This window comes from Poecilia formosa, unplaced genomic scaffold (genome assembly GCF_000485575.1).
Source record: "Poecilia formosa unplaced genomic scaffold, Poecilia_formosa-5.1.2 Scaffold168, whole genome shotgun sequence".
NCBI classification, from domain to species: Eukaryota; Metazoa; Chordata; class Actinopteri; order Cyprinodontiformes; family Poeciliidae; genus Poecilia; species Poecilia formosa.
The window spans coordinates 329597-337689 of record NW_006800107.1 but is presented as its reverse complement, the minus strand read 5'-3'; the positions used below and the strand labels follow the sequence as shown (position 1 = coordinate 337689).

Genomic DNA, 8093 nt, shown 5'->3' with positions numbered 1-8093 from the left:
CAATTTCTCATTGTTTTATTGAACTTTCAAATTGCAAGTGTTATTGGGGATTTGAAAGGTGGCTATACTCTTAAATATCTAAGTAAAAGAAATAACGCACAGAGACGTAGTTCTTGCTGCTAGGCCATAGACGAGCCGGAGATTTATTACACTACCACTGATACCTCGTTACAGTTTCTTCAGTTCAGTACAAAATCTTCATTGTCATTGTCTTGTCACAAAAATCTCTCCGAAGTCTTAATATCTTTTATACCTTCTCATCTTCATCAGTGTGTGTTGGAAAGTTTCAACCAATGGCGTGCAACTGTTGTTTTGCAGAAAGATTCTGGCACGTTTTATACTGAGTGTGTATTGGGCGACCTTTAAAGTATTTTGGACCTCACGAACTCAACATCTGCTCCATTTCAGAATTGCTGAATAGGACAATTTATCTCAAATTGTGCATTTTATCTTAACAGACGTCCTTTCCAGTAAATTCTAGTTCCATTTGCGTTTTGCACGCAAATGGAAGGAAAGAGTCGGTCAGGTTGACCTGGTGCGAAGCCAAAGTCTCTTTCCACAGAACCGAGGTGCCAAGGTCTTTCTTCTGCCAAACAACTCCTTAAATAGTATTTCCGCTCTTAAAAAAAATAAATAAAAAAAATAAAAAATAAAAAAATTAAATTAGAAAAAATTAATAAGTAAATAAAATAAGTAAATACGTAAATAAAAACGGGGGATTGATGCGCAGGGAGGTTTACATTTCTAGACTGAAGCAATAAACTTAATAAATGTTTGCCATTTAAAGTAGAATTTGTTCAAGTTTCCAATTTTTGAATATCTAATTTTCTCCACCCTCAAAAAGGACAAGACCTCATTTATCCACATTGTGCTGGAGGGGGCAAAAGTTGATTTCCAGTTAAGAAGAAGGTGATGCCTCGCGATCAAGTAAATGTTTTTATGTTCATATCTGATGCCTTCATCCAGTTTTTATTAATTAAAATCTGGGGATTTTCAGTGTAAATTAAAATACATATTTTTATCAGTGAATTAAAAACCCAAATGTGATCAAATCTTCATATAATATCAGTGACGCTAAACAAAAGTTTGGTTATTAAAGTAACTGAAGAAAATTTTAATCAAACACAAAATGAAAACATTTTAATATTACATTTTGAATATTAGTAAAATCATTACCTTCAGAGGTTTTTGAAACATCGTCTGTTTTTTGTTTGGTTGACTCTGACTTTGTGTTTCCAGGTTTTGTTGTTGGTTGAACTTTTCCTGCTGAAAACAGAAAAAATTATTTAGATGAATCCAAATCATGAAGCCAAAGACAGTTTCACGTTCTGATTCTCCTTTCAGTCACTGATAAAGACAGAAATATTTAAAAAGTTTAAAATACCTTCTTTATTGTAATCCCTGTCATTAATTACTCAAACAAATCACTGATTCTAACAGATATAGGAAATAATCACTAATGTTAAAACTCACAGTTAACAACAGACAGATCTACATCAGACTGATGAAATGGAGTCTCTGTGTTTTCTGGTTTCCACTGTTGACATTGATAAAGTCCAGCATCTTCCTCTCTGACCTTCTTTATAACCAGAGAACATTTTGATGTCAGATTCAGTCTGTTTGGTTTAAAGTTGTTAATCTCACTGAGTGAAACCAGCTCTACTGATGATCTGCTTCCAGAACCAACAAAGATCCATGTTGTTCTGCTGCACTTCCTCTGACCATCGATCAGTTTTGAACATGACAACATGACTTCATCTCCAGCTCTCTTTATAACAGATGTTCTCTCTGCAGTGACTGTTGGAAGATAAAACAGGAGCATAAATATTAAATCTGAACCCAGTGAGTAAAGCAGATCTATGGTCTGTAGCTCTATAGAAATGTTTAGTGTCTTCCTACCTGTGAGCTGCAGGATGATGAATAAAAAGCCTTGAATCCATGGGAGTTGAGCCATTGTGCGTCTGTTGCTCTCACAGTCAGACTGTCTGACTGAACACAGATGGAGCTTCTACTTCCTGATACTCACCACTTCCTCACTCTGACTGATGGAGGCTCAGCGCTTTATTTGGTAACATCTGCTTGGTTTCACAGCGTTGATGACCAAAGTGTGGTTTATTACTTATTATGCATTTACTTTGAAATCCATAAAAGATGATCTGAAGAAACTAAATATTAACGTCAGAAGAGGATTTTATTTGGTCCCACTTTGTGACACGACAGTCAGTGACATGCAAGAAGTCTTTAAAAAAGGAAGAAGACCAAGATGCATTTTTAGATTAATGTGAAAAATGAACTTCCTCTAGTTTGGTCTTAGAAATCTGAATAATTAAACAAAAGTATCCAGGAAATCTGATTAGTGTGGATGGAGAGAAGCAGATTAAAAGTCCAGTTTTATAAATCCATCAGTTTCCATTTTATTTTATTTTAAATAGATCTGTTTGATCTCTGAAGTGTCTTTCTGTGAAATGATGATTAAATGTAGCAGCAGCAGCAGAGCTCTGAGGTTTTAACCATCAATAACCACATAAATACACCTGGTTAGAACGTTGATGGGACATTTTATTCACTAATCAACTCAGTTTATTTTAAACCTGCAGCTACAGAGCAACACATTTACAGAATCAGATTTTATCTGAAACTCAGTAAAATCAGGTCTGACAGCCAAACCATCTGTTCTCTGATTGGATGGTTAAATTTGTGATTGACATGACATTGACCAATCAGCTCAGATCGGTCAGTGTCATTAATCTGCAGGTTTCAAACTTTTGCGTAAGTTAATTATCTCAACTGCAGTGTTTTTCTCTCAGCTTTATGCTTTGTAAACTGAACTTAAAATTAAATGTGGAACTGGTGTAATTACTTTTATTTTTTTTATTTTTATCTCTAAAATGCCCAAAGATGAATTCTCAGACATTTTACAGTTTGTTTATCCTTATACAGTTCATCCTGTTTACAGGATAGCAAAATGGATTCACAACCACACTTTGTGATTTATCAGCACATTTATATACCAGAGTTTTTACATGCATATATTTCCAGTTACACAAATACAAAGCAGAAATTCTTAAAGATAAAAAAAATTCTAAAATATTACAAACATCTTTTCACATTGTCAAAATGTGTATCAGTATATTTCTGCCCATATTAAAAGTATTTTCCTTTAATTTATTAAATCAGATTTTAATTTTTAACTTCAGATCTCAAACAAAATGTCATTTTTATATTACATATTTCATTTAAAGTAACAAAATTTGTACAGTACTTCAGAATCCTGTAAATAAATGTAGAAACATTGTTTTAATGTCTTTATAACTATAGTACTATATTGTTTTATGTCACAATTATCTTAACATGTGATATTATATAAAATTAATTTAAACAGCTGTGACTGTTTTTCTGAATTGATGTTGAGAAAAGTTTGGTGGAAATAAAATCATCAGATGTTTTCATAGTTCACTGCACCGTCATCTTCTTTATGCTCTTTGTGACAAAGAAAACATAGAAATACACATAATTAATTTTAGAAATTAAAAAAAAATCTGTGACAGCTGATGTCATATCACTGTTCAAAATTTTTATCTAAATCATTTTGTAAAGGTAATCCAGAACATCAGAGGAGTCTAAAAAGCAATATAGTGACATCGAAACATTTATGATAAAACTTACATCACCACCAGGTGTTAGGAGTTAAACAAAACAAACCACTTTTCTCTTTACATTAATAAATAATCTGTTTCAGGGTTTTATGCCACTTATTTCTATTTATCATAAATGAAGTATTTTCATTCAACAGATTATCAAACTGTTGTTTCTCTCAACTTTTTACCTTTAGTTCTTGTCCAAATGTTGACGCTCACAACAGTTATTGAAAGAGCTGCTAAACCCACAGAGACGATGACGATACGCCACAGACCTGAAATAGAAATAAAACATATTTTCTACATTTTTATGTGTATTAATAAAGCAATTCTAACATCATAACAGGGTCCTGACATTTCCCTTCCTTTACTGTTTCCCAGGTTGATTAGTGACTCTCTGATGATCTTCCTGTTTTAATGAAGTCCCAACTTAGACTGGTGATAAATATCCAGGATTTATTCATGTCACAAAATCATCAAAATACAAATACTTTGGTTGTGTACCATTTGTTCATAGTTACTGTTTTAATTAACTTAGTTATATTTTAACTCAGACTCTACTGTGTGAAAACATAACTGTGTTCCCATCATGCAGTAATTATTACAAACAATGAAAAAATGTCAATCTCCTCTGCCTCCTCCCTGTTGTCCTGCTGCCATCTGCAGAAATATGTTTTCTAGATCTGAATGCTCAGGTTTTCATGCAGTGAACATATACACCTACAGTGGATTAATTTTTTTAAAAGTCCTGAGCAGGGCTGTGCAGAGACCAGTAAAGGGGCAGGTGCTCAACAAAACAAAGGGCACATCTAACCGCTTTTTAGGACAGAATATCAACAAAGCAGCCACTCAGCTAAATTACAAAATTTATCAAAATTTTGTAATTTTGATAAATTACAAAATTGTGACATATGTAATGAAAGCAAAGGAAAATCTCTATATAGAACATACAACTATGCATATGTAAGATATTTTATTAGTAATTTATTTCTGCAGGTCTATTTTGTTATAAGAAAGTTTTGCAATATTCAAACCCACAATTTAGCAAGATATGTAAATCAGAGCTGGACCACCAGACATATTTTGTCTTTACAGAATTACACTATTAAAAATATAAACAAGGGCACAAAGAAACCTTTTAGTGTACTGTAATCTATAAAAAAAGAGCTGCCTGTTTCCTACTGCAGTGGAGATGAAGATGGTCCATTCAGGAAAGCAGAGCTGCATCAAACTTTAACGTGGAACTGCAGAAAAAAAAACAAAAAAAAAGAAGCAAAAATGGATGTCACCATGAGAAAAGCCTGCTGAGTTCTGCTTAAAAAACTTTTTTTTAAATTCAAATCGCACATTTTTGTCTTATGAAGTGATTTTTTTATTTTTTTGCAAAACAAACTTATTTGCACATGTCAGAAATCTTTTCTTGTTATTCTAAGTTTTTGTTTAACTCAAAGTTTTGCTTGTGATTCTCACATGATGTCGTGGACAGGGCCTAAAATCACAACAAAAGATTTCTGATGTGTGCAAATAAAAGTTTATGTTTGGCAAATAACTTTTTAAGTTCAGACAAAAATGAGTTTTTTAATTAAAAAAAGTTGTTTAAACAAAATAAATCATTACAATTCCAAAAGTTTTGATAATTTTATTTTACTTAACTGACGTTATTTTATTTTTTCATTGAATAATTGGGGAAAAATTTAACTTCATACTCTGCGAACCAGACCCTAAACTTAAAGTCTGTATTGAGTTTTTTCCCCTTCATTAATGACATACATTATATCTATCATGGTAGTTCAGGGTGAGTTATTTTTAATTCTAAATGAACATCTTTGTTGGACTTTTATTTAAGTGCGATTCTCCTTCAAGACAAATTTACCTAACGCCAGAATAAATGCAATGTACATTATGCAGCAAAGGAAATTAGAAGATCGGACATAAATCCATTATGGAGATGATCGGTTTTGGACAGTCGATGTTCCCCTATTGGATAAGTGATACTGAAGAATGACTGATATCATTAACATACAAGGAAGAAGCTTTTTATTTATCTAGCTTTGCTAGCAAAGTCGTTAGCTAGCAGCTAGCTAATAGCACAACAACAGCAGCCTAATGTCAGTATGATAAAAATACTGAATCGATAGATAAGAACAGTTCTTCCTCACCTGGCTGTCTCCTCCCGCTCAGTAGTTCTTCAGAGGAAGGCAGACAGAGGCCTGTCAGTGTCTGTTGTATTTCATTACCTCTCTGCTTAAACCGCTGAAGCAGAAACGAGACTTCAACGCTTTCCGTCATCTGACAAGCAGCAGGTCTGCTCCACTTTATTCACCAAAAACTTTCTTTTTAATTCACCAAAAACTGATCTGTAATCTGGAACGTTCGCTACGTTGAGCTCCAGTTAGCCGCCTGATCTCACTGCGTGACAGGCAACTGGGTCATGCGTCACGGGCAAAAGGTCAAAGGTAACAAGGTGACCGGAGGGCTTATTATATTGTTAAAAAAATAAATAAAAAATAATAATTTTAGTACATGTTATTATGTGTCGGAAGAGGGCTTAGAAAAATGATACCAATGAATGAATAAATAAATAAATAAATAAATAAATAAATAAATAAATAAATAAATAAATTTGACCAAAAGGGCACTTGGGGGCAAAGAGCAAAAGGGGCAGGTGCTCAAGCCACCTTAACCCCCCTCTGCATGTGGTGGTCATTCCTTTTGGTCGTTGTGTCACAGCTGAAACAAATCCCTCAATCCAAACATTTCGAAGTTGGATTTATTCTCATTTACTGTCACATTTTCAGCCTGTTGAAGATTATTATGTTTCAGAGAACCAGAAAACATTTAGATTCAAATTCTCATTTAGATTTGGCTTCTTGTTCTTCACCATGTGGAGGAAAAACATTTAGCTGTGCACTCTAAAAATTATTTTTGGCTGCAGTTCATCTAATGGACTTATTTACATTGATCTTACTTAATTCATTTGGTTGGTTGATGACAACTTTTTGTGTTTAATTAACTTAAAATCTACAAATCTAACTTAAATTAACTTAATTAACTTATAGGATCTTTTTACTTTGACTTTACTTTAAACAATTGAGTTCAATGCCAGTTTTGTATCCAACTCAATTTACTGAGTTTATCCAAATTAATGTATTATGATCATCCAACACAATTCAGTAAGTTTATCTATCTCAATTTAATAATTTTTTTTAATTCATTAGGTGTGTTTAACATGACAAATTGACATCCCTCTTACTCAAATCAATTTTTTTCTAATAAATAATTCAGATCGCTTTGACTTTTACAGAAAGTCAAACATTTAAGTTTTTCCAAACTAAAAAAAAAATCTTATTTTTCCAGGTACGACACAACCAACCAAAGTGACAACGACTTTGACTAGAGTGAAAACAAGAAAGGCTAAAAAGACAATAAAACCCAAAACAGGAAGTGATTCATCAAACTCTAAATGTAATGATGATATTAATGTTTTATTTCAATTATTCAGAAATGTATTATTTTACTTTTCTAATTTTTATCTTTGATACATTTTTAGAATTATGTCAGTAGATTTATTGTAATTATTAAATCTATTGAAAATATATGTAGAAACAAAGAAGATAACTTGTTTTTTTAGGACAAAACAGGCATTAAGAACTTTACCACAGAACTTAAAAAAATAATTTTAGAAGATTTAAACAACTGAAGATCTGTAGATTGATTACATTATCATTCTAAAATATAAAATATATTTTAATGTCTAAAGAAGAGAGAGTGTTCAGATGTTGCATGTTTCTGGTGGCTGATTCTGATTTTTCATTTTTTAACCATCAACATAGAAAAACTCAATAAAATGATCTGAGCCTGTTTTGCCTCTTCATTCCAATGTTTGAAACCATTGAAGTTAAACACTGAGATTATTTTTAATCTGAGATTATTTTTACCTTTAGAGTTTGATGAACCACATCCTGTTGAGGTTTTGGTTGGTGTTGGGTTTTCAGTCTTTCCTGTTTTCATCCTTGTCATAGTTGGCATCACTTTGGGTTGTTGTGTTAGACCAGGCAGGAAAAAGAAAACAGAAAACATAGAATAAAAACACAACCAAAAACTTTCCAGGTTAGATTCATTTTCCACAACTGCAGTCACAGTTTCAGACCGTTGAAGACCTTTTTGCTTTAGAAAACTGGTTAAGTTATAATATGCATCTTTCCATCAACAAACTGGAAGTAGTTCGTCATTTTCTCACCTGGTTTTTCTCTCTGAGGTGAAATCCTGAAGCTAAACTCCTTCATGTCTCCTCCATATTTAACTTGACATCTGAATAACTCAGAACGTTTTGATGTGGAAACATGAGGAGAAGTTGTGAAGCTCACAGTGGCTGAACAGGCAGACTGAGGAGGAGTTATGGTTTTGATATTTTCATCATCTTTGTTATCATACAGCCACTTCACTGAGTGAGAA

The 8093-nt window shown here is 32.8% G+C and overlaps 1 long non-coding RNA gene across 1 annotated transcript; it reads right to left on the bottom strand.

Moving 5' to 3' along the window:
- Window positions 1–3355: 3355 nt before the first annotated feature.
- LOC107837697 (uncharacterized) lies at window positions 3356–7702 on the bottom strand. The gene is made up of 3 exons (XR_001663732.1): window positions 7577–7702; window positions 3827–3913; window positions 3356–3480 (listed from the first exon to the last, which is right to left on the bottom strand). It is a non-coding gene; the product is annotated as an uncharacterized LOC107837697 (long non-coding RNA).
- Window positions 7703–8093: the final 391 nt, after the last annotated feature.